Source organism: Amblyraja radiata, unplaced genomic scaffold, assembly GCF_010909765.2.
Source record: "Amblyraja radiata isolate CabotCenter1 unplaced genomic scaffold, sAmbRad1.1.pri S121, whole genome shotgun sequence".
In the NCBI taxonomy this organism is placed as follows: Eukaryota; Metazoa; Chordata; class Chondrichthyes; order Rajiformes; family Rajidae; genus Amblyraja; species Amblyraja radiata.
This window is the reverse complement of record NW_022630107.1, coordinates 215,775-238,782: the sequence shown is the minus strand read 5'-3', so window position 1 is coordinate 238,782 and position 23,008 is coordinate 215,775. Positions and strand designations below refer to the sequence as shown.

The window sequence follows — 23,008 nt, the reverse complement described above, 5'->3', positions numbered from 1 at the left end:
GGTTGTGTGGCAATAAATTCTATCAATCAATCAATCAATCTCTCCCTCGCCGCCCACTCTCTCTCTAACCACTTCTCTCTCTCCATCTCTCCCTCCCCACTCTCTCTCCCTCTCTCTCCATTCCCTTCTCTCTCCATCTCTCTCTCTATCAGTAGCAAAGAGTAGGAGTAAACGGGTCCTTTTCACAATGGCAGGCAGTGACTAGTGGGGTACCGCAAGGCTCAATGCTGGGACCCCAGCTATTTACAATATATATTAATGATCTGGATGAGGGAATTGAAGGCAATATCTCCAAGTTTGCGGATGACACTAAGCTGGGGGGCAGTGTTAGCTGTGAGGAGGATGCTAGGAGACTGCAAGGTGACTTGGATAGGCTGGGTGAGTGGGCAAATGTTTGGCAGATGCAGTATAATGTGGATAAATGTGAGGTTATCCATTTTGGTGGCAAAAACAGGAAATCAGACTATTATCTAAATGGTGGCCAACTAGGAAAAGGGGAGATGCAGCGAGACCTGGGTGTCATGGTACACCAGTCATTGAAAGTAGGCATGCAGGTGCAGCAGGCAGTGAAGAAAGCGAATGGTATGTTAGCTTTCATAGCAAAAGGATTTGAGTATAGGAGCAGGGAGGTTCTACTACAGTTGTACAGGGTCTTGGTGAGACCACACCTGGAGTATTGTGTACAGTTTTGGTCTCCAAATCTGAGGAAGGACATTATTGCCATAGAGGGAGTACAGAGAAGGTTCACCAGACTGATTCCTGGGATGTCAGGACTGTCTTATGAAGAAAGACTGGATAGACTTGGTTTATACTCTCTAGAATTTAGGAGATTGAGAGGGGATCTTATAGAAACTTATAAAATTCTTATAGTTGGACAGGCTAGATGCAGGAAGATTGCTCCCGATGTTGGGGAAGTCCAGGACAAGGGGTCACAGCTTAAGGATAAGGGGGAAATCTTTTAAAACCGAGATGAGAAGAACTTTTTTCACACAGAGAGTGGTGAATCTCTGGAACTCTCTGCCACAGAGGGTAGTCGAAGCCAGTTCATTGGCTATATTTAAGAGGGAGTTAGATGTGGCCCTTGTGGCTAAGGGGATCAGAGGGTATGGAGAGAAGGCAGGTACGGGATACTGAGTTGGATGATCAGCCATGATCATATTGAATGGCGGCGCAGGCTCGAAGGGCCGAATGGCCTACTCCTGCACATAAGGTCTATGTTTCTATGGTTCTATCCCTTTATCTCGCTCGAGCTCTCCATCCCACCATGATCCGCGCGCTGCACGATAACCCGCAGCTCTCGAGTCCGCAACACCAAACGCGCGAGCGATCCCTTCTCTCGAGTGCGTGATCCGAACACACTCTCGCTGCTCCCCTGTCCTCAAACCCCCTAGCTCTCATCACCCAAACTCTCTCTCCATCTATCCCTCCCCACCACCTCTCTCTCTATCCCCTTCTCTCTTTCCACCTCTCCCTCTCCACCCTATCTCTCTACCCTTCTCTCTCCATCTCTCCCTCCCCACCCTTTCCCCCTCTCTCTATCCCCTTCTCTCTCTCCATCTCTCCCTCCCCACCCTCTCTCACTCTCTATCCCCAATATATTTACAATATATATTAATGATCTGGATGAGGGAATTGAAGGCAATATCTCCAAGTTTGCGGATGACACTAAGCTGGGGGGCAGTGTTAGCTGTGAGGAGGATGCTAGGAGACTGCAAGGTGAGTTGGATAGGCTGGGTGAGTGGGCAAATGTTTGGCAGATGCAGTATAATGTGGAGAGATGGAGAGAGAGGGGTGGGGAGGGAGAGATGGAGAGAGAGAAGGGGATAGAGGGTGGGGAGGGAGAGAGGGTGGGAGGGAGAGATGGAGAGAGAGGAGATAGAGAGGGGGAGAGGTTGGGGAGGGAGAGATGGGGAGAGAGAAAGAGATAGAGAGAGAGGGAAAGGGTGGGGAGGGAGAGATGAAGAGATAGAAGGGGGGAGAGAGAGAGAGAGAGAGAGAGGGCGGGGAGGGAGAGATGGAGAGAGAGAAGGGGATAGAGAGAGGGAAAGAGGGTGGTGAGAGAGAGAGGGAGTGGGGAGAGAGTGAGTGCGGAGAGAGAGAACGAAAGGGGGGAGAGGGAGAGAGAGACAGAGAGAGAGATAGAGAGTGGGGAGGGAGAGAGAGGGGCAGAGTGAGAGAGATAGAGGGCTGAAGAGAGAAGGGAGAGGGAGAGACAGAGAGGGGGAGTTGAGGAGAGAGAGTTCGGAGGGGAGGGGGAGAGAGAGATATCTGAGCGGTGGGGGGCCGAGAGGGGCAGGAATAAATGGAGAGTGTCAGAGAGTGAGAGAGGAGACAGTCCGGGGGAGGGAGGAAGGGGGTGAGAGGCTGTTGGTTGGAAAAAGGGGTGAAGTGATTAGCGGGGGGAAGCAGGGAGCAAAGGGAGGGGGGAGGGATTCAAGGGGGAGTGGGTTTGGTGCCTGGGGGGATGAATGGGGGGGGGGGAAGAGAGGGGTCAAGTGAGCCAAGGAAGGGGGTAGGGAGCCTGGTGGGGAGGAGGGGGGGAGGGAGCAAAGGTGGTATGGAGCAAGAGGCGGCAGGGGTAAGGGGCAGGGAGCCACATGGAGGAGAGATGGAGAGAGAGAATGGGATAGAGAGAGGGTGGGGAGGGTGTTGCAGTTTAGGAAGTCAAACCAGGGCAGGATCTTCACTGAATGACGGAGCGCTGGGGCAATAGACAATAGGTGCAGGAGTAGAGGCCATTCGGCCCTTTGAGCCAGCACCCCCATTCAATGTGATCATGGCTGATCATCCCGAATCAGTACCCAGTTCCTGCCTTCTCCCCATATCCTCTATCTTTAAGAGCCCTATCTAGCTCTCTCTTGAATGTATCCAGAGAACCGGCCTCCACCGCCCTCTGAGGCAGAGAATTCCACAGACTCACAACTCTCCGTGAGAAAAAGTGTTTCCTCGTCTCCGTACTAAATGGCTTACCCCTTATTCTTAAACTGTGTGTGTGGCCCCTGGTTCTGGACTCCCCCAACATCGGGAACATGTTTCCTGCCTCTAGCATGTCCAATCCCTTAACAATCTTATATGTTTCAATAAGATATCCTCTCATCCTTCTAAACTCCAGCGTACAAGCCCAGCCGCTCCATTCTCTCAGCATATGACAGTCCCGCCATTCCGGGAATTAACCTTGTCAACCTACGCTGCTCTCCCTCAATAGCAAGAATGTCCTTCCTCAAATTAGGGGACCAAAACTGCACACAATACTCCAGGTGTGGTCTCACTAGGACTCTGTACAACTCAGCCTTGCAGAATGTGTGGAGCCGAGGGATCTAGGAGTGCGGGTACGAGTTGGGCCGAAGAGCCTCTTTCCAACGCTGTATAACACCATGACTCCATGACAAAGTGCTGGAGTAACTCAGCGGGTCAGGCAGCATCTGTGGAGAAGATAGACACAAAGTGCTGGAGTAACTCAGCGGGTCAGGCAGCATCTGTGGAGAGAAGGAATGGGTGGCATTTTGGGTCGACATCCTTCCTTGGTTTAGTTTAGTTTAGAGATGCAGCGCGGAAACAACAGGTCTTTCGGCCCACGGAGTCCGCGCCGACCAGCGATCACCCCGTACACTAGCACTATCCCACGCACATTAGGGACAATTTAGCAAATTTGTGGAGCCCGATTAATCTACAACCCTGAACGTCTTGGCGGTGAGGCAGCAACTGTACCGCTGCGCCAGTTTGCCGCCCAGAATTATATAACGGTTTCCTCCGCCATAAACACACTCAATATGTACTAGTAATGTCCTGTTTGCCAGCTTGTTGACCCTCTGTGTTCCCCTCCTGCAGGGTTTAGGAGCCGTTGCTGTGGACGGAGAGACGGGGACGTGAGCGGCCATTGAGGGCAGCCAGGGTGCAGGTGAGCCCCCCATCTGCTCGGTGTGCGGGCCGAGCTTCGAGGGGCTGAGCTTCGATGGAGGACCACATGACGGGGCACAACAAGAAGAAGCGTTATGAGTGCGACGTGTGTGGCAAGGCCTGGCGGAGCCCGAGCGAGCTGGAGACCCACGGCGGGTGCACACAGGAGAACGCCCCTTCGACTGCTCAGACTGCGGCAAGAGATTCAAGACGGCGATGGTCCTGAAGAGACACCGGCGGATGCACACGGGCGAGAAACCGTATGGCTGCTCCACCTGCGGCAATAGCTTTACCTTTTTGTCGGGGCTGTGGGTGCACCGGCGGGTGCACAGTAGTGAGCGGCCCTTCACCTGCCCCGACTGCGGCAAAGGCTTCAAGTCGCCCAACCACCTGAAGGTGCACAGGCGCGTGCACACCGGGGAACGGCCCTACACCTGCGCCCAATGCGGCAAGAGCTTCACCCAATCCAGCAGCCTGCTGGAGCACCAGCGCTCCCACACCGGAGAGCGGCCCTACACCTGCAGCGACTGCGGCAAAGGCTTCACCAAGTCCAGCGGCCTGCTGCAGCACCAGCGCACCCACACCGGTGAGCGGCCCTACACCTGCACCCAGTGCGGCAAGGGCTTCATTGAATCCATTGGCCTGCTGAAGCACCAGCGCACCCACACCGGCGAGCGCCCCAACACCTGCGCCCAGTGCGGCAAGGGCTTCACCCACTCTGGCAACCTGCTGAAGCACCAGCGCACCCACACCGGCGAGCGCCCCTACACCTGTGCCCAGTGTGGCAAGGGCTTCACCCGTTCCTCCAACCGGCTGTCCCACCAGCGGGTGCACGCCGGCGGCCGTCCCGTCCCCAGCCCGGTGTGTGGAGAGCGCTTTGCCATGGCCTCCCACGCCATGTCTCACCAGCATGTGCACACCAGTGGCCCGCCCTACGACTGCCCGTACTGTGGTGAGGCGTTTGACAGCTCGCGGGGGTTGCAGAAGCACTGGCAGGCCCACGCCGGCGAGCAGCTGCTCCCACTGTGACAAGAGAGCATGGGGGCTGCGGGAGGACCAGCGGATACACACCAGAGAGAGACACTTTGTGTGCGCTGAGTATGCCAAGGGTTTCACCTATCCATGTTCTCCAAAGATGCTGTCTGACCCGCTGAGTTACTCCAGCACTCTGTGAGACGTCACCTATCCATGTTCTCCACAGATACTGCCTGACCCGCTGAGTTACTGCAGCATTACGTATTAGAATCATAGAGTGATACAGTGTGGAAACAGGCCTTTGGCCCAACTTGCCCACGCCGACCAACATGTCCCGGCTACACTAGTCCCACCTGCCTGCATTTGGTCCATATCCCTCCAAACTTGGCCCATCTATGTGCCTGTCTATAATTGTTTCTTAAATGTTGGGACAGTCCCAGCCTCAACTACCTCCACCGGCAGCTTGTTCCATACACCCACCACTCTCTGTTGAAAAGTTACCCCTCAGATTCTTGTTAAATCTTTTCCCCTTCACCTTGAACCCATGTCCTCTGGTCTTCGATTCCCCCACTCAGGGCAAGAGACTCTGTGCATCTAATTAAATTGTGTTCTATGCAAGATTCCAGCATCTGCTGTTTCTTGTGTCTCCCTCACCTGTATCCACTTATCACTTCAGAAGAAGGGTCTCAGCCTGAAACTTCACCCATTCCTTCTCTCTAGTGATGCTGCCCGTCCCGCTGAGTTACTCCAGCATTTTGTGTCCACCTATCACTTGCCAGGCTTTGTCCAGCCCCCAACTCTCTTTTCCGGCTTCCTCCACCCACCCTCTCCAATCAGTCTGAAGAAGGGTCCTGACTCAAAACATCATCGGTCCATTCCCTCTAAAGCGGTGGAGGAACTCAGTGGGTCAGGCGGCATCTGTAGAGGGAAGGCAATCTAAGGCGACCACTCCCACCTCTCCTTTCCCACTTTCTCCACCCCCCACATCAAGCAGTCTGAAGAAGGGTCCTGACCTAGAATGTTGCCTGTCCATGCTCTCCAGAGGTGCAAGTTACTCCAGGAGATTGGGTCTCTTTTTGTAAACCAGCATCCGCTGTTCCTTGTATCTAGACCCGGTGGGCATTTAACCTTCACTTGCGCCCAGTCCGCCAAGGCCTGTTGAATCTCCCGGTTGCCAACCATTTTAACTCCCCTTCCCACTCCCACACTGATCTTTCTGTCCTGGGCCTCCTCCATTGCCAGAGTGAGGTGACACACAAAATGGAGGAACAGCACCTCATAGCTTACAGCCCAATGACATTAACACAGAATTCTCCAATTTGAGGAGACTCTCCCCTCATCCAAATGAAATCCTGGAGTCTGTCCCGACCCCAACTCTTTTTTCCAGCTTCCTCCCCCCCCCCGACTCCATGAGTCCATAGAAAGGTCCAGACCCGACACGTCGCCTGGCCATTCCCCTCCAAAGTGCCGGTAGAATTCAGCAGGTCAGCCATCCGTGGTGGGGAACGGATGGAGAAGTGTTCCTAATATAAGCCCTCCTTGGCCCTGTCGAGGAGCAGACAAGCAACAGTACCAGCATCTTCTCATTCATACTGTACCCAAGTGAAAATGCAAAAGTGAGCCAAGCTGCACACAGCCGACTGCTCACAGTACCAGCTGGCTGCCACTGGCCCAAACACTTAAAAGCATTTTAAAGTGTTTTTTTAAAAAGAAAGTCTTGACACATTTGTGCCTTGCCTAACAAATAAAGCAAGTTTTTCCTGACCTGACTGTGTTCTTCGGAATTCTTCAGAATTCATGTTGTGTTATCAATAATGAAAGAAAATGCCAACCTTCTCAGGAAATGATGATGATGGCGGGACTGACAGATGTTGAAAGAATGGGTTGACTGGGTTTGTATTCACTGGAATTCAGAAGGATGAGCGGGTATCTTATAGATTCGTATAAAATTAGTGAGAGATTGGACATGGTAGATGCAGGAAACATGTTCCCCATGTTGGGGGCGCTCAGAACTGTTAAGGTCCATTTCTTAAAACAGTCAACTCACAATAAGTTAGTTCAACCAACACAAGCGTTACTGATCATTTAGCCGGCGAGAGTGGCAGGGGATACAAAGTCAAGTATGCAACACATACTTAACCCTCCTGGGCCATCACTCTAATGAACAAAGACATACAGCATATTTTTATAGTATTTTGGAAACGTAGTCACATGTTTATACATAGTTGGAGCAATGACGTCTAACACATCAATCACAGAGTATACCCATTCAAAGCATTCTTGTCACTAACACAATACTTCTCATGCTATGGTTATATCGTTCACAAACTTTAGTTACAAACCCCCAAACAACAGGAACATAGTCAATGGTCTATCATCTGCAGTACCTTCTTTTTTTTTTAAATTAATAGTTTTTTATTGGAGGGAAAAAAAAAATTCACAGTACATCTGATGTATGGCATTACATTTTCCTCCATTTTGCTTTTTATAAATAATAATAATAATAATATAAACAAAATAACCCTAACCCACCCTCCCTAAACACCCCTTGGCAGCTTATTTTTTCACAATCCAAATATATCACAAATTCAAATGCACTTTTTAACAATAATAAAGTAACAAAACAGAATAAAGGCGGATCCCCACTTACTGTCAAGTGCCCTCAGTCAATAGGTAGTTCCTTTAGACCCTCAAAGTATGGTAAAAAGGGTTCCCATTTCAAATAAAACTTTTTCACAGACCCCCTCAATGTGAATTTAATCTTTTCTAACCTTAAAAAAAACATGACGTCTTCCAGCCAAGCAGCGGCAGATGGAGGAGTGGTAGATTTCCAGACCAGCAAGATTCTCCTACGGGCCAAAAGTGATGTAAATGTAATGATATCAGACTGGGTTGTATTTAAACCCAAGGTTTTATCTGTTACACCAAATACAGCTACAAGCGGGCAAGGTCTCACTGTCATCCCAAGGACTTCACTGATGGTTTTAAAAACCACTGCCCAGTAGTTAACAAGTTTGGGGCAAGACCAGAATGCATGAGCTAGATTGGCTGGAGAGAACGAGCACCTGTCACAGCCAGCGTCCGTCCCTGGATATATGTTAGCAAGCCTGGCTTTGCTTAAATGAACCCTGTGTAAAACTTTAAATTGTATGAGCCCCAATCTAGCACATGATGACGAGGAGTGGACTTTTTTCAGCGCTTCTGTCCAGCATTCCTCAGACAGATCCATACCAAGGTCATCCTCCCACCTAGCTTTAACTTTGTTCAGGTTTTGATCTCCTAAATACATCAATTGAGAATATACTGCAGAGATCAGTCCTTTATTTGCAAAGGTAAGAGTGAGTTTATCCAACTCTGTGACAGGAGGGAGATCAGGAAAAGAAGGACATTTTTTCATGACAAAGTGGCGAACCTGAAAATATTTAAAGAAATGATTATGTGGGAGGCCATGTTTTTTGTGTAGGTAGTCGAAACTATCAAATATGTTGTTAGTGTATAAATCCTTAATGGACATAAGACCATTCAAACCCCACTGTCGAAAGGTTGAGTCAAGTGTAGAGGGGGGGAATAAATGGTTACTGTGAATGGGACCCGGATGTAAGCTTATAATGGCAACGAAATTGGTTTAAAATTTTGATGGTTGATAGTATGACAGGGTTGGATGTAAATCTAGAGGGTTTCAATGGCAGGGAGGAATATACTAAAGCTGGGAGAGACGAGGAGTAACAGGATTGTGATTCAAGCAGACACCAGTCTGTATCTGGTCGGTGGAGCCAGAATAATATCTTTTGGATATTGGATGCCCAGTAATAATTAATAAAGCTAGGAAGGCCCAGTCCACCTACTTCACGACCTCTTTGGAGAGTGCACTTATTGACCCTTGGAACCTTGTTACCCCATATAAAGGAGGTTATAGATTGGTTAACTGAGTTAAAAAATGACTTGGGTAGGAAAACCGGCAAACATTGGAACAAGTAAAGAAATCTGGGAAGTACAGTCATCTTCACTGACTGCACTCTCCCAGCCATAGTGAGTGGCAGACTACGCCATCTCTCAAAGTCAGCCTTCATTTGGCTAACTTGAGGCATGTAGTTAGCTGCAAACAGGGATGTGAAAAAGCGGGTGATGTGTATTCCTAAATATACAAAACCTTCTTGAGATATGGGAAAGGGCAGGGTTTCCTGTTGGATCTGTAGGGCTAAGTTGATGGGAAAGCATTTGCTTTTTTGGAGGTTTAGTTTATAGCCGGAAAAAGTCCCAAACTGATCCAACAAGGACACAATTGCAGGGCCACTGGCTGTAGGGTCACTCACATAAAGAAGAAGGTCGTCAGCATATAGAGACACACGATGTTCCCTGTTTCCTCTCCTAATGCCCTGGAATAATGTAGTTGACCTAAGTGTAATAGAGAGGGGCTCAATTGCAATCGCAAAAAGAAGCGGAGACAATGGGCAGCCTTGACGAGTGCCACGTGTTAATTGAAAATAATCAGATCGCAAATAATTTGTCTGTACACATGCTAAGGGTGAATGATATAATAGCTTAACCCAGGCTACAAATATTTTGCCAAATCCAAATCTCTCCAAGACTCTGAACAAATATGGCCACTCCACTCGATCGAATGCCTTCTCCGCGTCCAAAGAGATAACAGCCTCTGGGCGCGGAGAAGCACTGGGCGAATAGACCTCGCTGGCCAATCGGCGGATATTAGAAAAGGAATGACGATTTTTAATGAAACCTGTTTGATCTTCTGAGATTATTTTGTGAAGTTGGCATTCTAAACGGCAAGCCAGCGCCTTCGCCAAAATTTTTACATCTACATTCAAAAGTGAGATGGGGCAATATGATCCACATTGAGTCGGATCCTTGTCTTTTTTAAGAAGAAGTGAAATAGAAGCCTGTGAAAGAGTGGGGGGTAATGAACCTTTTCCCAAAGATTCTTCAAACATTTCTAAAAGAACAGGTGTGAGCTTATCCTTAAATTTCTTATAAAATTCTAATGGGTAGTGGTCAGGGCCCGGGGTTTTACCACTCTGCATCACCATAATGGCATTATTAATCTCTTCCTGCCCAAGGGGTTGGTCTAGATTTTCTGCGTCTTCTAATTCCAGAGTGGGTATTTCCAAATCTTCTAAGAAAGTTTCCATATTCATAGTATCCAAGGGGAATTCTGAGGTGTAAAGAGAAGAATAAAAGGCTGTGAAAGTATTGTTTATTTCTTTTGGATTGCTTGTTATGTCTTGGTGTATGTCTCTTATCTGAGGAATAAGCCGTGACGCGGATTGACGCTTCAGTTGGTGAGCCATAAGCCGGCTCGCCTTATCACCATATTCATAATAAAGACCACGAGTCCGGAGAATTAGTTGTTCTGTTTGATTAGTAGATAAAAGATTGAATTTTGTTTGTAAATCAGCCCGGCTTTTGTATAATTGGGTGGTGGGTGCTTCAGAATATTGCCTATCCAGGGTCAAGATGGATTTTAACAGGGTTTCCATTTCCTTCTTGCGTTCTTTATTGGCGTATGAAGTATAAGATATGATTTGACCTCTTAAGTAGGCTTTTAAAGTTTCCCAAATTACAGAGCAGGATACGGACTCAGTTTTATTAATTTCGAGGAATGTGTCTATGTTAGCTGATACAAAACTGCAACATTTTTCATTGGAAAGCAAAAGGGGATTGAGTTTCCAAAGAGGTCGTTCTTTAATATTTAAAGGAAAGCCTAGGTCCAGTATCACAGGTGAGTGATCTGATATTACTATAGCGGTATATTCAATTTTCTTAACCCTAGGAATGAAGGGGCTGTCTATAAAATAATAGTCTATTCTGGAAAAAGAATGGTGAACATGAGAAAAAAAAGAGAATTGTCTAGCAGTTGGGTTCAGAAATCTCCAGGGGTCCACATAACCATTTTGTTGCATAAACAGTGAGAAGGTCTTTGCCATACCAGAAGGTGTCCCCTTAGAACTAGACCTATCAAGCAGTGGATTAATAGCACAGTTCAGGTCTCCCGAAATAATTAGCTGGTGCGTGTTCAGATCGGGTATTAATGACAGAACCTTATTTGCAAAGTGAACATCATCCCAATTAGGAGCATAAACATTCACTAAAACGACAGGTTTTTGAAAAAGACACCCGGAAACTATAATAAACCGGCCATTAGGGTCACTGACTACGTCAGACGGTGTAAACTGTATTCTTTTGTTGATTAATATTGCCACACCCCTGGACCTACTATTAAATCTGGAGTGAAAAATCTGACTAACCCACGTTTTACGCAGTCTATTATGATCTTGCAGTCTTAAGTGAGTCTCTTGTAAAAGTAGTATATCTGTTTTTAGTTGTTTTAGGTGAGAAAAAACTTTAGCTCTTTTAACCGGACCATTAAGCACCTTTACATTCCAAGATATAAACCTCACAGGATTGCCTCCATCAATATCACCATTAGCCATATTTCAAAATATGATTCAAAAAATACATACAGCATCTGCCATCCAGAACCATGCGAAGGCTGCATGTGAGAGCCCACAATTGGGGGGGAGAAGAGAAAAAAAGCACACAAAAAAAAGAAAGTCGAGTGCATTTGTAACAATCAAAGAATGAGCTGCCATCACCCCCAAACCTTTCCCTCATCCCCTTATAATAACAACAACAAAAAAATTAACCCCCAAAAACCTAGATCTTCTTCCCCGACTGAGGATGATCGCAGGCATTACAAAACAAAAAACTTCCGAAGTGTTCCCTAACTAAAATTTTTGATCCAATTGAGGGTGGCTCCCTTCTTTAAAAGTTGTACAGTCATTTATTCTACTTATAAGATATATAGACTAAAGATAACCCCGGACAAGCAAAGCATTACGAGAAAGAAGGAAGTGAAAATTGTATCCCAAAGAGTAATCATAGACATTTACATTTTGCTGGCTAAAAGTCCTCGACTCACTACCCAAAATATGTAGCATTGCAGTTCAGCTCAGTCGAATTCCACAAATTAAACTGCTAAACTACCTTCTTAAACAATGTAAGGATCTGTATCAATTACCTGCAGAGGCTCCTGTTTACGGAGACCCAACTCCAAAGGAAACACATCCTCTCTCAAGGCTTCTGTTGACAGAAGCCAGCACATTCTCAGGAAACACATCCTCTCCCACCGCTGTCAATATCTTTTGCTTGGGCACAACAGGAAGCAGCTTGGATGCAGTTTGAATGCTGGCCTCCAATCTCCTGATCACCCAGCTCACCTACAGCACAGAATTACAAAGCTTCAGAACCCAAAACACAAAGAAGTCAAATTAATCTTTACTTAATAAAATACCTTATGTTATAATTTGTATTATATAATAGGATATTATCAGAACCAGGGGCCACCGTTTAAGAATAACGGGTAGGTCGTATAGGACTGAGATGAGGAAAAACATTTTCACACAGAGGGTTGTGAATCTGTGGAATTCCCTGCCACAGAAGGCAGTGGAGGCCAATTCACTGGATGTTTTCAAGTTGTATTTGAGTTACCATACAGCCATACTAAGTAAAAAAGGAACAAGATTATCTGAATGGTGGCCGATTAGGAAAAGGGGAGATGCAACGAGACTAGGGTGTCATGGTACACCAGTCATTGAAAGTAGGCATGCAGGTGCAGCAGGCAGTTAAGAAAGCGAATGGTATGTTAGCATTCATAGCAAAAGGATTTGAGTATAGGAGCAGCGAGGTTCTACTGCAGTTGTACAGGGTCTTGGTGAGACCACACCTGGAGTATTGCGTACAGTTTTGGGCTCCTAATCTGAGGAAAGACATTCTTGCCATAGAGGGAGTACAGAGAAGGTTCACCAGACTGATTCCTGGGATGTCAGGACTTTCATATGAAGAAAGACTGGATAGACTCGGCTTGTACTCGCTAGAATTTAGAAGATTGAGGGGGGATCTTATGGAAACGTACAAAATTCTTAAGGGGTTGGACAGGCTAGATGCAGGAAGATTGTTCCCGATGTTGGGGAAGTCCAGAACAAGGGGTCACAGTTTAAGAATAAGGGGGACAACAACAGCCAGAGTGCTTGGCGAACATTGGCCGTTTGCTCACTGCATTGCATCAACTAAGGCATTATTTGTGTTTTTTCTTAATTCCTTTGGCATCTAAAAAGTTTCAGAAGTGATAAATTTGGCTGTAATTTTTTTAATCGCCCATGGTTCTCAAGTGGGGTTTTACATACATAATGAAAACGCATCTGAAGAAAAATTTACAGCCAGATTTATCACTTCTGAGAATTTTTATTTACCAAAGAAATCAAGAAACCCCCCACAAATAATGCCTTACTTGATGAAATGCAGTGAGCAAACTGTATTACACTCGCTCCCGGGCGAATAAACTGTATTACACTCGCTCCCGGGCGGATAAGGCTCGGCCTCCAGCTGTTGACACTCCCGCCCGTCACCTTCTCAATTGTCGACGGCTATCGACCCCCCCCCCCCCCCCCAATTGGCCGGGCCGTCTGTCCGTCTCCCTCCTCCTCCAATGAGCAACGATAGGTGGCGGGACAACGACCAACTCACCCGCCCATTGGCCCTTCCATCCGTCAGTCTCCCATCCTCCTCCAATGCGCGCGGTCGGGACAACCCTCAGACCCGAACCCCCTCCTCATTGGATGATCCGTCCGCCCCTCTCCCGTCTCCATCCAACCAGCAACAACAGGGGGCGGGACAACCTCCAACCCCCGCCTATTGGATGATCCGTCCGCCCATCAATCAGTTTCCATCCAATCAAAACCTATGGGAGGCGGGATGTCCCTCTAGCCCTCTGCCCATTGGCCGGGACCGCCGTCGGTCGCCGCGTCCTCGTCCAATCAGCGCGGATGGGGGGGCGGGACCTTGCGACAGTTGGTGCCCGGAGCCGCGGCCATCACCGACAGTCAAGATGGCCGCCGGGATCCCACCAACTGTCGCCGCTCGCGCTCCCTCAGCCGTTGCCGCCCGTTATTTCCCGCCGTTTCCAGAAGGTTCTTCACCAACGGTCGCTCGCTCGCGCGCTCGGTCACTGGGAGTTCGCTTCTCCACGACCGACCTTCACATTCCCGCTGGAAATGAGTTGAATAAACACAGGTGGGAAGTTTAAATCATCTTGAATGACAACAACGTGTAGTAGACAGACAGACAGACAGACAGAGGTTGTTAGTTCATCACTAACTAACCGCAATAGGGAGGTTTCACGGCAGTCGGGTCACTGTTGCCCCGCTACGCCAACTGGAGGACACGCCATGTACTGCAGGTGAGCGCTCACCGTGTGTTTTTTCTTGATTCCCTCGGCATCTAAAAAGTTTCAGAAGTGATAAATATGGCTGTAACATTTTAAAATCTCCCCGTCTCTCCCCCCCCCCTCTCAGAGACATGGATCTCCTCTCCCCCCTGTCAGGGACACAGGACAATAAACTCTCTTGAATCTTGAATCTCTCCCTCTCCTCCTCTCCACCCCCACACTCTCTATCTCTCTCACTCGCTGTCTCTCTCTCCCTCTCCCCTATCGTTCTCTCTCTCTCCCCACACTCACTCTCTCCCCACTCCCTCTCTCTCTCTCTTGTTCTCTCTCTCTCCCCACCCTCTTTCCCCCTCTCCTCCATCCCCTTCTCTCTCCCCATCTCTCCCTCCCCACCCCCTCTCTCTCTACCCCCGTCTCTCCCTCCCCACCGCTCCCTCTCTCTCTATCACCTTCTCTCTCTCCATCTCCCTCCCCACCTCTCTCTCTATCCCCTCTCTCTCTCCTCTCTCCTCTCCCCCCCTCTCTCTATCCCCTTCTCGCTCTTCATCTCTCTCTATCCCCTTCGCTCTCTCCATCTCTCCCTCCCCACCCTCTCTCTCTCTCTCCCCTTTCCATCTCTCCCTCCCTACCCTCTCTATCCCCTTCTCTCTCTCCATCTCTCCCTCCCCACCCTAACCCTCCCTCTCTCACCCCCACCCTACCTCGCTCTCTCTTTATCCCCTCTCCATCTCGCCCTCCCTCTCTTTCCCTCTCTCTATCCCCTTCTCTCTCTCTCCATCCCTCTCCTCCCCGCCCTCTCTCTCTCTATCTCTCCATCTCTCTCCCTCCCTCTCATTCTCTCTCTCTCTCTCTCTTTCACTCTCCATCTCTCCCTCTCCGCCATCCCCTCTCTCTCCATCTCTCCCTCCCCACCCTCTCTCTCTATCCCCTTCTCTCTCGCCATCTCTTCCTCCCCACCCTCTCTCTCTCGTTATCCCCTTCTCTCTCTCCATCTCTCCCTCCCCACCCTCTCTCTATCCCCTTCTCTCTCCCTCCCCCCCCCCCCCCCCCCCCCCCTCTCTCTCTCTCTCTCTCCCCCATCTCTCTCTCCCTCCCACACTCTCTCTCTCTCGTTATCTCTCTCTCTTTCTCTCCCGCTCTCTATCTCTCTCTGCGGGGCAACGGGGCCGGTGACGTCATTTCCGGGCTGATGCCCCTCTCTCCCCCCTCCCTCTGTAATCTTTCAGCGGGGCGGCCTCAGCCCGGAAATGACGCCTCTGCCGCGGCCCCAAGATGGAGCCGACCCGCACTGGACAATGAGAAAGAGAGAGAGAGGGAGGGAGAGATAGAGGGAGGGAGAGGTAGAGAGTGAAAGAGAGAGGGAGAACGACTGATTCCTGGGATGTCAGGACTTTCATATGAAGAAAGACTGGATAGACACGGCTTGTACTCGCTAGAATTTAGAAGATTGAGGGGGGATCTTATAGAAACTTACAAAATTCTTAAGGGGTTGGACAGGCTAGATGCAGGAAGATTGTTCCCGATGTTGGGGAAGTCCAGAACATCGGGTCACAGTTTAAGGATAAGAGGGAAGTCTTTTAGGACCGAGATTGGAAAATAATTTTTTACACAGAGAGTGGTGAATCTGTGGAATTCTCTGCCACAGAAGGTAGTTGAGGCCAGTTCATTGGCTATATTTAAGAGGGAGTTAGATGTGGCCCTTGTGGCTAAAGTGATCAGGGTGTATGGAGAGAAGGCAGGTACAGGATACTGAGTTGGATGATCAGCCATGATCATATTGAATGGCGGTGCAGGCTCGAAGGGCCGAATGGCCTACTCTTGCACCTATTTTTTATGTTTCTATGAAAGAGAGAGAGAGAGAGAGATAGAGGGAGGGGGAGAAAGAGACAGAACGATAGGGGGGAGAAAGAGGGGGGAGAGAGGGAGAGAGATTTAAAAATGTTAAATCTTTTCTTAAGAAATGGATAGATGTTTAGATCTAGTAATTGAATTTTGTAATTAGCTACAATTGGGTAACTAACTAATTATATGCTTTAATTTCAGGTCATCCAAGTAAGATTGTTTCATATTTGTTTCAGAATGCTTCAATCTATAATAACTGAAAATTTCATTCAGTTCTCTTAATGTTTCAGAAAGTTATGGGCTTTTGACTGTCCTCGATCACAGCTTTTGTGTTAAGTCAATGGAAAAAAAATAGGGAACAAGATAGAAACATAGCAAACGGGGGTAAGGAGCAGGAGGTGGCAGGGAGCCACAGGGAGGAGGTCACATTGTTTGGGGGAGGGGAGGGTGTTGCAGTTTAGGAAGTCAAACCAGGGAGTGATCTTCGCTGTGAATGGCAGGGGCGCTGGGGAAATAGACAATAGGTGCAGGAGTAGACCATTCGGCCCTTTGAGCCAGCACCGCCATTCAATGTGATAGAATCATGGCTGATCATCCAACTCAGTATCCTGTACCTGCCTTCTCCCCATATCCCCTGATCCATTTCAACACAAGGGCCACATCTAACTCCCTCTTAAATATAGCCAATGAACTGTGGCCTCAACTACCTTCTGTGGCAGAGAATTCCACACATTCACCACTCTCTGTGTGAAAAAATGTTTTTCTCATCTCGGTCCTAAAACATTTCCCCCTTATCCTTAAACTGTGTGTGGCCCCATGTTCTGTATTTCCCCAACATCGGGAACAATCTTCCTGCATCTAGCCTGTCCAACCCCTTATGAATTGTGCAAATTTCTATAAGGTCCCCCCAATCTTCTAAATTCTAGCGAGTACAAGCCAAGTCTACCCAGTCTTTCTTCATATGAAAGTCCTGACATCCCAGGAATCAGTCTGGTGAACCTTCTCTGTACTCTTATATGCTTTAATTTCAGGTCATCCAAGTAAGATTGATTCATATTTGTTTCAGAATACTTCAATCTATAATAACTGAAAATGTCATTCAGTTCTCTTAATGTTTCAGAAAGTTATGGGCTTTTGACTGTCCTCAATCACAGCTTTTGTATTAAGTCAATGGAAAAGCAATAGGGAACAAGATGCTATGAAAATGGCCATAACCTTTTTAATATGAAAGTGAATTAGGTGTCAAATTAAACTTCTTTTTATGCTTTATCTGATGGGATAAATTGCAGTCTTGATTTTTAAAATCTCAAAATTTTGTAACATTGCTATTCAATCAATAATAACTGAAAGTTTCTTTCAGTTCTCTTAATCTTTAAGAAAGTTATGGGCTTTTGACTGTCCTTGATCACAGCTTTTGTGTTAAGTCAATGGAAAAGCAATAGGGAACAAGATGCTATGAAAATGGCCATAACATTTTTAATAGGGGGGGTTGCTAGTAAGGTCACTGGGTCATAGGGCTTGACGCACGGAGCCGCTCAATGCATCTGGAGGACATCCGTAACTTCCGGAATATGTTATTAATGCAAGAAACGCGTACTTTCCTACCTGTTAAAAACCGTCAAAATGGTGAATGTTTGCGCTGAAAAAAAATTGTGGAAGTCAGGGTAAGTGTGAGAGACGTGTACCCAACTTCAGAATTCCAAAAGTGAAGCGAAATGAAGGTAAAGAGAAGCGAGAACTGAAGGGACTACAGCAGCTAAAGTGCTTGGTAAACATTGAAAAAATTGGGAATTATCGCGTTTGCTCACTGCATTTCATCAAGTAAGGCATTATTTGTGTTTTTGCTTGATTCCTTTGGTATCTAAAAATTCTCAGAAGTGATAAATCTGGCTGTAAATTTTTTCTTCAGATGGGTTTTCATTTTGTATGTAAAAACCTACTTGGGAACCATGGGCGATTTAAGAAAATTACAGCCAGATTTATCACTTCTGAAACTTTTTAGATGCCAAAGGAATCAAGAAAAAACACAAATAATGCCTTTGTTGATGAAATGCAATGAGCAAACGGCCAATGTTCGCCAAGTCTGTTGTTGTCCCTTCAGCTCTCGCTTCTATCCACCGTCATTTCTCCTCACTTTTGGAATTCTGAAGTTGGCTAAATGTCTCACACGCTTATCCCGATTTCCATAATTATTTACAGCGCAAAAATGGACAATTTCAGCGGTGGGGTTTTAACGGGCCCGCTACGCTGGAAACAATGGTAAGTGCCTACCTGCAGTTCATCGCGTGTACTCCATTTGGAGTAGCCTAGCAACAGTACGGGTCATGGGTCGTGACCCCACTGCCGTGAAACCTCCCTATAGATTGAAGCATTCTGAAACAAATATGAAACAATCTTACTTGGATGACCTGAAATTAAAGCATATAATTAGTTAGTTACCCAACTGTAGCTAATTACAACATTCAATTACTAGATCTAAACATCTATCCATTTAAGAAAAGATTTAACATTTTTAAATCTCTCTCCCTCACTATCCCCTCTTTCTCCTCCTCTCTCTTTCACCCCCTCTCTTTCTCTCTCCCTCCCTCCATCTCTCTCTCCATCTCTCTCTTTCTTTCTCTCTCTCTCTCTCACTCCCTCTCACTCCCTCTCTCTCTCTCTCACCGTCCATTGCAAAGATCTTGGTCCATTGCGGGTCGGCTCCATCTTGTGGCCGCGGCAGATGCGTCATTTCCGGGCTGGATTCTGGAGAGAGGGGCATCACCTCGGAAATGACGTCGCGGACAGGCCCCGCCCCTTTGCCTCACTCAGCCCAGAAATGACGGCGACGCCCCCGGCCCCAAGATGGAGCCGACCCGTGAGGAAATATATAATAAAATTGCTCAAATGATAGCAAGTTCTTAAGGAACTTGTGTTAAGTTGCAAGAGAAGGGTTTGGAGTTGGGACTTTCAGAAATACAGAAATACAGGCCTCCACAAAGAAATAAAGAACAAAGAACACACACAGGAGAACAGATGGCTTATCATAACATGGAAAGGTTGATCTGAATAGGCATATCTATTCTTTATTGCTTTGAAGCAATAATCATGCTGTAAGAAGTTGAAGTTGGTTTAGGTTGGTGTTTATAATAGAGGTTATTAAGGGGCCTTATCCATGACATGGGCACCATCCTTCTTCCTTGTGAACAACATCTCAGAGTTGGCTGTGTCATTTAAGGCGATTTATGGTTGCCTATGTAGGCACCAAGGGTAGATACTAGACTGTGAGATGGTTTGTGCTGTTTACATGTGTTTATGTTGGGATAAGAGATAAGGCTGTATGTTGGAATAAGAGATGGTTGTGTGGACCTTTGCAAAAGGATTTCTTATGGTTACCAGAAAATGATAAAGTAACTCTGTTTTGATACTCTTTCATTTGTTTGTGAGGAATGCTTTTAGTGAAGAAGCGTTACATTCCTTTCCTCCAGAGATAGTAGGGGGAGGTTGTAATACCAGAATGAAATTAGACCCGAGCTTGGGAAGAAGCAATCAAGTGTGACAATTAATGGCCTTGATGTGTCTGTAGTTGGAAATTGTGGTGATTAGAACTTTGTCTTTATCACTTTGTAAGAATGAGGCAAAACTCATCTTTAATCTTTGTAATCCATAAGTAACTGTATTTTAACTATGTGGTTGTAAGGAAACTAATTGTGAAGTTATTGTGTTTAATTATGATTGTAAGTATTAGACTTTGTTTAAATCGGAGTTTTAGAAATAACTTTCTCTTCCAAAAGTGAAAATATGTTTTGTATGTATGTGTTGTGTGATTGTTGCATTATGTATATTATCTGAAATTAGTTGTATATCTGTTGGTTTTGCTTTATTGAAATAAAATGATTTTGAGCAAAGAGGTTGAAGAAACCACAGAGGGGAAGAAGGTTGTAAAGGGGCTGGAAAAGGGAAAATCATGTGACTATACGTGTTGTCAATCAATGGAAGGATTTAGTTGATTGGTTAATGCAAATAAGTTAAATGTATGGTAAACCATAATGATTGGTTAATAGTTGCCACTCCTTTTGTACTATCCTTGTCTTTTACCTATAATGTGTTACATTTATGCCAAAGTCAGTAATTCTTTCGACCTGCCCCAGAGTTTCTAACTCTGTGTTGGAAGGTATAAAGAATTCTCCAGCGCTGACAGAATAAAGAACTGATTTTAGCAGCAATGGGTTTGACTCAAGTTTTCTTGAATTGGGACATGACGAAAAGAACTCATTTTAACATTTGGCGACGAGGATGGGATTCATATGGTTCACCGACAACACGAGGAAACGAAAATAAGCGTCAAACTGCGCACTGATTGGACCAGAGGAATTGGCCAAGCCAGAAGTGAGTAGTTAAACACCACTCTGTTTTCCTCTTCTCTCGTATATCGCTGCGTAGTCGACCCTTCGTTCTTGTGTTGAACGGGATCCTGACAGAATCAGGTCAGTCTAACAAACCTTGTTGATTGGTAAGATAAACTTTTGAACAGACTCTACCATTTGGAATGGAGAGACTTAGTCATTGGGAATGTTCCATTGGGAATGGAAAACTCTACCATTTGGAATGGAGAGACTTGGTCATTGGGAATGATCAAAGGTAAATGACGGCTGAACTGGATAAATTTATCCTGATCATTGGAATGGCAAGGAGATAGTTAAAGATTTGGAAACCGGGTCAGCTAAACACTGACAGTGCTAAATTTATCCTGATCATTTGGAATGGCAGGAGATAGTTAGAACGTTTTGGAAACCGGGTCGGCTAAACACTGACAGTGCTAAATTAATCTCGACCATTTGGAATGGTGCGAAGTAATTAAAAACAATTGAATTTGGATCCAGTGAAAGCCATGGATGCTAAATAAGAAATAGTAAAACGTTAACGTCATTATTATATTGTTGTAAGAATAAAGAATATTAATACTGTGTATGGAATAAGTGGTTATGAATATAGTAGTAATAAATTGATTGAATTATGGCGAAATTGGCGTGAGGAGGAATTAGATATAAATTTAATGTTGAGGTATTGAGACGAGAGTGTGCACACAAAAGGAATAAACGACAGGAGAAAGAGAGGGAGAAGGAAAAAGGTTTAAAAAATAAAGGGGGGAACTGCGCAGTTTAAATGGTTGGCCTTCAATTAGCAGAGGGAGATGAAAGGGAGGCATGGGAAAATCAGAAAAGTCTGAGCCCCAGTCAGTGGCGACAGGAATTTAACCAAATTTACCTAGGACAGAATCAGAAATCGATAGTGCACCAAGCCCAGGCACCAAAAATGAAACCCCCAAAATAAAAAGCCCTAGTTTAGACTCTGTAGCATGGCATACGTGGTCACAGTCTAGAGACCAGGAGCAAGAAGGACGAGAGGAAAGGAGGTCACACAGTTGGGACTATAAAAGGGGGCACTTGGCTGAGAAAGCCACACCCCAGAAGCAACAAGGGAAGGTGCTGAAATAGATGGAATAAGAAAGCATCTTCCAGGCGCCAATATTCTGTCAGAACGGTCCCTAACCCCAGAGCCCAACCAACAAGATAATGGCGAAACAGGCATGAATAATGTATGGCTGCAGTGGAAGCCAAATGAGATGATGGCAATTTTGTTGGGAGTGCCTAAGAAACGGAATCCACAAACTTTCATTGAATTTTGAAGAACAACGATATCTGTTTATTACGCTGATTCCAGAGAATTATGGGTATTAGTTCAGCAAGTCTTAACAGCGATTGAGTATACCAGATTCTTGGTTCATTTAACCTATAACAACCATGCAGCCCTAGAGGCGGCACACCCAGGGGCAGGTAACAATGAGGATCGATTACAGCTTATGTTGGCAGCTGTGGGCCTCACTCTCCAGCAGCCAATCGATATATATCAAAGGTTTTGGATGCGCAGAGGAAGGAGAAGCTGCAGAAGATTTTCTGGAAAGGCTTAAAACCATCTATGGTAACCAATCGGGTGACACTCAGTATCAGCAAGGAAATGACTCGCCACAGTTTTGTGCTATGGTTGTGAACTGTTTGCCTTCCAGCATCGCAATGGCTATTAAAACCAATAATATGGATTGGTCAGTCTTCACCGGCCCGCATGTCAAGAGCTGTGAAAGCCTTTTGGAAAAACTGTCCTATTGGAAACAGAGAAGCCCAGGAAAAGGTTAGAAAAAAATGAATGTGAGCAAGCCGAACTATTTGCGCTGACTAGAGCCTGCACCCTGGCCAACGGACTTACTGCAAATATTTACACGGACTCCCAATATGCTGTTGGAGTGGTTCATGATATGGATAATTATGTTAGAAAGGGGGGTTCTAACCTCTTCAGGGACAGTGATATCTCACAAAAATTGATTTCTAATTTGCTACAGGCCATTCAGTTACCCAGTCAGCATGCTGTTGCTAAAGTTAGAGTCCATAGTATAGATTAAAGTCCCAGAGACATAGGAAATCGCCTTGCCGACGAGGCAGCTAAGAAAGCTTTTAGGAGTCACCAAATTGTTGGGCCCCACATGATGAGGCAGACTAAAAATAATACTAGGAATAAGTCTCCCTCGAAAAAAGGAATGCCAACCATCCAAGAAGTACTTCAAATAGAGGAGGACGCTCCTGCAAAGGTAAAATAGCTGTGGCAGGACCAGGGTTGTCTGTACGATCCTGTCACTAGCTTATGGGTTACGCCTGCCAGACAGACTTGCAGGTCTGACGAGCTTGCGTTGTGGGTTATTGAATTTGTACACTTTTGCAACTCATTGTGGGACCAAGGCTGTAAGTGATATGCTTTTGGAGACCTGGTGGCATCCGAAACTTTTGACTTGTCCCAGCGTATCAGCCAGCGATGTCTGATTTGCTAGCAGCATAATCCAGGTAAAGGCTTGCCCAGTGAACCAGTTAAGACTCCTTTACCAGCAGGTCCCTTTGAGACCTTTCAAATGGACTACATTGAGTTGGAAAGATGTCAGTGTTATAAGTATGTTTTTGTAATTATTTATGTTTTTAGTAAATTAATAATTCGTGTAAACGTCTCTCATGTGGGTGGTAGCATTAT

General features: G+C 46.3%; 1 long non-coding RNA gene across 1 annotated transcript; it reads left to right on the top strand.

The window, feature by feature from the left end:
* The first annotated feature begins 7,778 nt into the window (after positions 1-7,778).
* On the top strand, positions 7,779-19,419 carry LOC116969205. Its single transcript, XR_004410677.1, has 3 exons — positions 7,779-7,790; positions 10,167-10,169; positions 19,346-19,419. It is a non-coding gene; the product is annotated as an uncharacterized LOC116969205 (long non-coding RNA).
* Positions 19,420-23,008: the final 3,589 nt, after the last annotated feature.